Source organism: Lithobates pipiens, unplaced genomic scaffold, assembly GCF_037356315.1.
Source record: "Lithobates pipiens isolate NorthernLeopardFrog02 unplaced genomic scaffold, aLitPip1_a1.2 Scaffold_16, whole genome shotgun sequence".
NCBI classification, from domain to species: domain Eukaryota; kingdom Metazoa; phylum Chordata; class Amphibia; order Anura; family Ranidae; genus Lithobates; species Lithobates pipiens.
The window spans coordinates 96,990,574-97,000,592 of NW_027507748.1; positions in this window are offsets into that span (position 1 = coordinate 96,990,574).

Below are 10,019 nucleotides of genomic sequence, written 5' to 3' on the forward strand. Positions count from 1 at the left end.
TATACAGGGTGTATTTTACTGCCCATACCATGCTGCTGTTTAGTGGTGCTTCTTCTCCTTCCAAAGCAAAAGCAATCTCCATTGGATGCACTCCATGCAGGAGTTGTGTTAACACCGCTAAATGCTGCTGTCCAATAGTGCCCCTTGTACTCTTTTGGCATGAGTTTTGGTACATGCAGGACGTTTTTATTACGGATGGCACACCAGGGAAAAACAGGTGAAAACAAAAATTAAAAACATCACATTTTGTAAGCTGCAATATATTACGTTTTTTGCATACCACTGCCGATTATTTTTTCCCTACATGTGACGCCGTGATGGAAAACAATACACATTTCAAAGCGCTATGAAACAAAATTGTCCTGTCAGCAACTCAAGCCTTTAGCACTGACGTTTTATGTCTCCGATTCGGTGATGTGAATTCCAACATTTTTTTTTGATTGCATGTAGCTTACCAAAAACGGTTATGGTACTTAGCCAATTTCTTTTTATTTTTTGGGGGGGCGGGGTTAGATTTAAGATGGATTTAAAAACTTGGCAGATTTTAATTGCCATTTAAATTCCATTTGTCCTGTTTACCATTAGCATAGAAAGTGATAGTGAAATTCAATCTAAACTTTGGGCTGTCCAAAAACTTTTTTGATAGAAACAATTGAGTCCTGTCCATTATACTTTTTTTTTTAATTTGCAGTAACATAACTTTTGTCAGGACAAGCTTTCGTGTTGTGTTCCCTTTATCAAGTTCCCAGCTGTACTCTGGGACCTTGATGAAGGAGACAAACCCCAAAAGATTGTCCTGATGAATGAATTGTTTCTGTTAGAAGTGCTCTTGGCTACAATCACTTCAAGCCCCAAAAAAATAAGGGTTCGAACACTCTAATCAAAATGGGAGGAAAAAAATGCCTACAGTTACACCTACCTATAGGTGATATCATATGGTGTTATGCACATTGTAGGACTTCCCCATTGGTGCTCATTGGGTCTTCCTGCTGACTTACATTTGACTGTTATATCATACAATGTGCGGAGGTCAACAGTAGGAATAAGTATCCAATCTAGGGGTCAGAGAAGATCAACAATCCTAGAAGTTTCAGTCTCCTAATAGAAATTTATTGTAAATTGCATTTGTACTTTTTTGGTTATGTATTTTTGTTCTGACTCCACAACTTGCCATTGTTTTTGGAATCCCAGAAGATGAGATTCAAACTCTAGGCCCACGTACACACGGTCGGAGATTTTGCCAACCAAATCCGTTGAATTTTGCCCGTCGGATTTAGTCCGACGGATTGTGTCCGAAACTGTTGCATACACACGGTTGGGCATGTATGAGCATGTATGATGCATGCATATTCTTAGCCCCCAAGTGCATAACTTTGCATTTCTCAACATTAAACCTCATCTGCCACATAGTCACCCAATTAGACAGAGCATTGAGGTCGGCTTGTAAATTGGAGACATCCTGTAAGGAGGTTATTCCACTGCATAACTTGGTGTCATCTGCAAAGACAGAAATGTTACTTTTAATCCCAGACCCAATATCATTTATAAAGGTATTAAAAAGTAAGGGTCCCAGCACTGAACCTTGGGGTACACCACTGATAACCTTAGACCATTCAGAGTAAGAATCATTAACCACTACTCTCTGAATTCTGTCTTTTAGCCAGTTTTCTATCCATTTACAAATTGATAATTCCAAACCTGTAGACTTTACCTTACACATGAGCCGTGTGTGCGGAACTGTATCGAACGCTTTTGCAAAATCCAAGTATACCACATCCACCGCCACCCCTCTGTCCAAGGTTTTACTTATGTGAGGGGTTAGCTCAGCAGCGGGTGTGTGTGACCCCCTGGATGGGTTCACAACACAAAGTCAGGCACAGCAGACAGCGGTGTAGGTTCAAAAAACAAAAGATCCGGTTTATTTATGCTACATGCAGTGATACATATAACAGCCAAACAAAATAAAACAAGAAAATAAATCCTGGTCAGCTTGACCTCTAACTACACACGTAGACTCCCTGTCTAACAACTGGGTGCAGCCTTGTGCTGCCCCAGTCCCTGTCTCTATTGTAGGGGTTTGCCACACAGGCGTTAACTCACCGCACAGAACAGATATCACACTCCCCAGTCTATACACACAAAACTGGTTCCAGGATGGAGCATCTCCCTATGCATGCTGGGGTTTTTTGTAGAGGTCTTAATGAGCCCACTTACTACAGCTGGGCTCATTAACTCTTCCCCTCTAATTGTAAAAGTCTGCATAAAGCCTGAATCTAGGACACACATATTTCCCATCCTGGATACAACCAGGTGATTTTACCTGCGTGCTGCCACACTTACCTCCTCATAAAAAGAAATCAGGTTTGTCTGACAACTTCTGTCTTTCATGAATCCATGCTGTCTGTTGCTTAAAATATTTTTTTCCTGCAAGAACTCGTCTATGTGGTCTTTTATTAATCCCTCCAGTATCTTCCCAACTATAGAAGTTAAACTAACAGGTCTATAGTTACTTAGTAAAGACTTTGTTCCCTTTTTAAATATGGGCACCACATTGGCTATGCGCCAATCCAGTGGTACTATTCCTGTCATTAACGAGTCCCTAAAAATGAGATACAATGGCTTTGAAATTACAGCGCTCAATTCTTTTAGGATCTGTGGGTGGATGCCATCAGGTCCAGGTGCTTTATCCACCTTAATTCTGTCCAAATATTTCTGGACCATATCACTTTTGAGCCATTGTGGATTTGGGGCTGCGTTACTACCACCCCCATTATAGACATGAGCTCATGATGATAATCCTGGGGGTGGAACTATGCGTTGATGTTGGACATTCTTGTCAAGAAGGACAATAAATGATATTGTGACAAGAAGGCCTTTAGAGAGGAACAGGCATACAAATGGAATTCCCAGGAACAATTCTTAACAACTTTCTTCATTAGGAAATTCCTCACAGTCGACACCAACACAGCCAGAGGGGAAAAAAACCAAACACACGGAAGAGGGACTGAGCAGAGAGCCTGTGCCACAGATCCACTGGTCCAGCGCAGGATTGTGTACGTGAGGGTCTATCAGTAAAGTACCAGGGTGGTGGTTAAAGGGGGGATTTCATTAAAGTGATTGTAAAGTCTGTTTTTTTTTTTTTTTTTTTTTTTTTATAATAAACATGTTATACTTACCTGCTCTATTGCAGTGGATATGCACAGGACAGCCTGAATTCTCCTCTTCTCAGGTCTATCTTATGTGCAGCTTGTTATGTGGGCACCTGAGCCGAGCCGCAGCTCCCTGTGTCCATTCAGACATGGAGCTGCCATTTTGCCCCACCAACTGTATGTCTCGTCTCCCCCCACAAATGGAGCTTTCTTTTGGTGGTATTTGATCACCTCTGCAGCGTTAATTTTTTGCGCTATAAACAAAGAAAACACAGTATTTTGTACTTTTTGCCAAAATGTCCAAAAAAAAAGTCTTTATCAGTTTAGGCCGATATGTATTCTTCTACATATTTTTGGTAAAAAAAAAAAGAAACGCAATAAGCGTATATTGATTCGTTTGTGCAAAATTTATAGTGTCTACAAAATAGGAGATAGATTTATGGTATTTTTTTTTTTTTTTTTAATAGTAAGGCGGTGATCTGTGATTTTTATCAGGACTGAGACATTGTGGCGGACAAATCTGACATTTTTTGGGACCACTGACATTTATACAGTGATTAGCGCTATAAATAGCCACTGATTACTGTGTAAATGTCACTGGCAGGGAAGGGGTTAACACTAAGGGGCGATCAAGGGGGTTAAATGTGTTCCCTGTGTTCTAACTGTGGGGGGGGGGGGGGAATGTGGCTGACTAGAGGAGATAGATCATTGTTCCTAGTTGGTAGGGACACACTTATGTCTCCTCCCCCCTGGCAGAACCGTGATTTGTGTGTTTACATACACACACAGATCCCGGGTCTTGCTTTGTCACGAGCAAACGCAGGTGCCTAGTGGTCATCGCGCCTGCCGGGCACACATCAGCTCCGGGGACATGCTGCGGCTGGTTGGGAAGGGGTTAACAGAAAGCTGGATGCCTCATTTTGGAACATGCACCACAGATACAGAGCGGGCCACTATTTTGGAACGTAAGTACTCCAGCTGGCAATAAAAACTATCAGGAAACACCATTATCCCATCATTCCACACTGGATGTACAAAAAAAAAAAACACAACCCCTTTCATTATTCATATGCACACATAACACATATACCTATCAATCACTTGTCTAAGGAATGCTGTGTGATTTTTAATTTTTTTTTCAGAAACATTGAAATCATCTGAAGTCACTATCCATGCACAGTACGCTTACATTTTGTTCTTTGTTAACCTCCCTGGTGGTATGATTCGTTCTGGTTTTAGGTGCTGAAAGCGGTACAATTCTTTTGCATGGAAATTTGGCGTTTTATATTGTAGTCCTGTAATTCTTAGGAATAACTCTCTTAAATCTGTTCAAACCAGAGTCTAGCAGACATACCGGGTATGATAAAGTTTATAATATAATAAATAATAATAAATATTATTCAATAATGTAATCAAATCCTAAAACACTGAAAAAGGGACACTTTCTGGTTGCTATGGACAATCTCCAAATTCCAGGCAGAAAAAACTGTATTTATAATATAAAAGTGCATGCAGGGCACTGCACAGACCACTAGGGACAAAGGTTCCGTCGGAGATCCGGTGACGTCACGGACATCGACATCTCCGGACTCCTCCCCTTTCCCCAAGTGCCTCCGTCTGCTGACGAAGGGAAAGGGGGAGGAGTCCGGTGACGTTGAAGTTCTGATTGAACGTAATGTGTATGGGGAGGAGCTACGCATGATGTCACCCGCTGCTGCCCTACAGAACTAACACGATTTTCGGCTTTACATGCTGTGTTTTTATCATCTTTATGTGAGTAGTTTGTGTTTGAACACAAAAAGGAAATCTTATACTTAAGCGGTGAGCACTTCGATCTTTTCTTTCTACCCATGACCTGGCATCCTTACTGAGATCTAAGGAGACGTGAGAGAAGTTTATGGTCTGTGTTAACCCTTTTGATACCCGCTTGCATGACCACCTGTTTGCACAGGGGTCCATGCCATAAGGTGAGAGTGATTAGTTAGACCGGAGGTGGAGGGATTGTCACGCTACTCTGGATAAAAAAAAATGAGTTGCAATGCAAGGATATCAGCTAAAAGTAGTTGGATCTGTATGTGCGTTATAATTAATCAAAATTAGTCGATTAATCTATTTAAAAAAATTTGATTAATCGAACACAAAAATTTTAATCAGTAACAGCCCTAAATAAAATTAAACTTCCCTCCTAAAATTGGGGTGCGTGTTATACACTGAAAAATGCGGTAGTTAAAAGGTAAAACTAAAGGAAATCAAACAACAAAAGTTGTATAGTGTGTAGTATCCAGCTTTAGTCTGGAAGTGTCTTGCTATGTTCCAAAGCCTACTCACAAAAAAGTGCTTTGGTTATATGTTCGCAAGGAAGTTTTAACATCTTCATTAATTTCTGCAATTCCAGCTTTTAACACAGTAGCCAAAAGCCACCCTAGGTCTAGATTTTTCTTTTTCCTTGCAGAATCATCTCAAATTCACTCTTCGGGGAATAGGCTCTATCAATATGAAAAGACTAAAGGTCCTGCATTTTTTTATTCTGGGGAAATTAATGATGTAGCACACTTCAGCGAGTGTCCCATAGGAAGCTATCTCCTATGTTGGTGCTCGTGTGGTCTTGGTCCAGAGCCACGCTGCCTGCAATCATACAAGTAGACAGCGGTGCACCTTTTCACTTCAACTTCCATTGTCATAGAGTTTGATAGCAGCGGGAACCAGCTATTGTGATCATCCCTGAGAAGAGGGACAGAGTGTAGAGCTTTCTGGTACAGCGTTGTGGGGGGGGGGGGGGAGCCGCTGACTGCCAGTCACCAGCTCTCAGGGAGCTGTGAGAACTGAGTGATCGGCGGTGTTCGATCGCTCGGCTCTCACTGTTAGAGGCACTGGGGGAGAGATGCAGCATACCTAGATAGGTATAAATCTGAAAAAAAAAACATATTTCATTGTCCTAATTATACTTATTTTTTTATTTCAATTCATGTTTTCCAGATCCATCATTTGCATCCCCACAAGAAGACATACCCCCTTCGAATAGGATCACAGGATGAGCATTCTGGCGGTGAGTAACTGACATGAACACAAAAGATACGTATGAATACTGTTAAACATAATAACTAATCAAGCTTTTAATGTTTAATATAGTTATAGGTATAATGCAAATAGTATTTGATAAATGTATGTTACCATAAGAATAAAATGTAATGCTTTTAATATATAATCAATTTTATTTATATTCCTATGGGGAAAACCGTTCATCTGTACGTCATCACGTTCTAAACGATCGGACTTTGGTGTGATTGTGTGTAGGCAAGTCTGTTTCAGCAGAACTCCGTCGGAAAGACCGTTTTAGTTTATTCTGATGGAAAAACCGGTCTTATGTATGCGGCATAATCCCTCTCTTTCAGATGATGAAAACAGACCCATTTAAGTTCTGAAGAGGTTCACAAAACTAGTGCTACAAATGCACTTGGCTTTACCCCCCCCCCCCCATTCTAATCCTCAGAAGACAGTGATTGTGAGGGAGACAATTTACTGCTGCAGGCATTGTTGGGACCCAGCAACAGTCCAGAAGCTTCTTTTTCACCTGAGGAGGAGGACATATTGGGAGGTGATGAAGGGCATGCTAATGGTCCAACTCTACCAGGTGCTTGTCCCCAGGCTTGCATGCCACCATCTTTTCCAGTTCTATCTGCAGCAAGTCAGGGTGCGGATGTAACACCAAGACCAACAGAATATTTGCTGCAGACTATACTGGGTGAAGTATGCCAATTAAATGGGAACATGCACATCTTGCTTCGACAGGCAGATTTTTTTCAAATGCTTTTTGTGAGAGCTGAGGAAGACTGACACCTGGAACTGGCCAAAATGCGCTTTGATTTGCTGCAGGTAATCTCTTGCCACAATGCACCATATGAAAGCACAGCAGAATCGCCAGGTATGGAGGAAAGTGCACCAAATTCTGACCCTACCATCTGAATGTTTCAGCTGAAATCCAGACTCATCGGACCAGGCAATGTTTTTCCAATCTTCTATTGTCCAATTTTGGTGAGCCTGTGCGAATTGTAGCGTCAGTTTCCTGTCCTTAGCTGATAGGAGTGGCACCCGGTGTGGTTTATGCTGCTGCAGCCCATCTGTGCTTCCAAGCTTCAATGTGTTGTGTGTTCAGAGATGGTATTCTGCATACATTTTGTGTAATAAGTGGTTACTTGAGTTACTGTTGACTTTCTATCATCTGGAACCAGCCTTCTCATTCTCCTCTGACCTCTGATATCAACAAGGCATTTTCCTCCACACAACTGCCGCTCACTGGATATTTTCTCTTTTTCCCACCATTCTCTGTATACTTACTGTATACTTTCTTCCCTATTCTGATGCTCGATTTGAACATTAGAAAGGAATTTTCACCACACCTAGATGCCTAAATGCATTAAGTTGCTGCCATGTGATTGGCTGATTAGCAATTTGTGTTACCAAACAATTGAACAAGTGTACCTAATAAAGTGGCCGTTGAGTGTTTAAGGATCTCCCAGAACCTGGAATATGAAACTTGTGCACATCCTAATGTATTGTTTATTGTTTACAATGTTAAACAACTTTTTATGTTTTTAACCACCTCGCGCCCGCCCTATAGCCGAATGACGGCCGTAGAGCAGGCGCGTTCGTCCGGGTGGCCGTCCCTGGACGTCCTAATGTTTACTTCCGCAATGCGCCCCGCCGCGGGCGCGTATCGCGGAGGTTCTGTGTTCGCCGTGTCCCCCGGGGACAGGCAAACACAGATCTCTGTAAACGGTCAATCACATCGGCCGTTTACAGCGTGATCGGCGTGTCCAATTGGAGATGATCTCATATGTAAACATATGAGATCATCTCTCAGCGCCGCTCTCCCTCCTCACACAGACAGTGTGAGAGGGGAGAGATGAACGGTGCTGCCTCGAGTTAAAAAAAAAAAAAAAGTAAAAAAAGTGCCATCCTCCCCCAGCAGTGCCATCCACCCCAGTGCTACCTGCCCCCAGTGCCATCCACCCCAGTGCCACCTGTTGTCAGTGCCATTTGTCCCCAGTGCCATCTGTCATCAGTGCCACGTATATGTGCCATCTGTCATCAGTGCCACGTGCCATCTGTCATCAGTGCCAAGTATCAGTGCCATTTGTCAGTGTCACGTGTCATCAATGCCACTTATCAGTGCCATCTGTCATCAGTGTCACGCGTAATCGGTGCCACGTATTAGTGCCATCTGTCATCAGTGCCACGTATAAGTGTCATCATTGCCACGTATCAGTGCCATCTGTCATCAGTGTCACGTGTCATTGTCCTGGTGCTTCAAAAGTGTAATAAATAGTCAACAAGTTCGATGTGCAATTTATGTTCCTAGAACACATGATGGCGCTCCCTGCATGTTGGGTCTCTATGTGGCCAAGCTGTGAAAAAGTCCCACACATGTGGTATTGTAATACTCAGGAGGAGTAGCAGAATTTTTTGGGGGGTGTCATTTGTGGTATACACATGCCACGTGAGAGAAATAACCTATTACAATGACAATTTTGTGGAGAAAAAAAATGAAAAATCTTAATTTTGCAAAGAATTGTGGGAAAAAAATGACAACATCAAAAAGCTCACTATGCCTCTTACTAAATACCTTGGAATGTCTACTTTCCAAAAAGGGGTCATTTGGGGGGTATTTGTACTTTCCTGACTTGTTCGGGTCACAAGAAGCGAGATAGGCCACCAGTACATCAGATGTGATCAATTTTGTGCGATTCACACCACAGCTTGTAGACTCTCTAACTTTCACAAAGACCAAATAATATCCACTAATTTAGGTTATTTTTACCATAGATATGTAGTAGTATAAATTGTGGCCAAAATTTATGAAGAAAAATTAATAATTTGCATAATTCTGTCACAGAAACAAAGAAATATGCGTTTTTTTTCAACATTTTCTATCTTTTTTCATTTATAGCGCAAAAAATAAAAACCCCAGAGGTGATCAAATACCACCAAAAGAAAGCTCTATTTGTGGGAAAAAAAGGACAAAAAATTCATTTGGGTACAGTGTTGCATGACTGAGTAATTGTCATTCAAATTGTGAGAGCACCGAAAGCTGAAAATTGGTCTGGGCAGGAAGGGTGTTTAAGTGCCCAGTAAGCAAGTGGTTAAGCATGATGCTTTTACTCTTCGTAAATTTTGTATTATTGTAATTTTTTTTACATTTGTATTGTTAAAATGTTATTGAAAAAAAAAAATGAAAATGCAAACTGGATAAACTTTTGCTTATTAACCACTTGCTTACTCGCCACTTTCACCCCCTTCTTGCCCAGGCCAATTTTCAGCGCTCTCACACTTTGAATGACAATTGTGTGGTCATGTAACACTGAACCCATATGCAATTTTTATCATTTTGTTCACACAAAAAAAATAATCCTTTTGGTGGTATTTTATGCTAATCAAATGAAAAAAGACAACATTTTTGAAACAAAAAAAAAAATTCATAGATTGTTATGAAATTTTGCAAACAGGTAATTTTTCTTCTTCACTGATGGGATGGGCGCTGATAGGCTGCAATGATGAGGCAGCACTGATAGGTGGTACTGGTAGGCAGCACTAATGAGGAGGCACTGATAAGGCAACAATGATAGGCCGGGAACAAGCCGCGTAATAAACTGGGAACACAGGAGCAAGGAATCACAGGTAACAAGCTGAGATCAGTCAGCAACTTCAAGCACTGATACACTTCCTTATAAAGACCCATGTGATGTGCTGCTGGGGACACTGGGTCCTAGAGCCCTTCTCTTGACAGTGCCCCCCCGACAGCCAGCCTCCGGATGCCCATTTGGGCAATTTTCTCTTTGGCCTGAAATTCGTGGAAGAATCTGGGGGCATGTA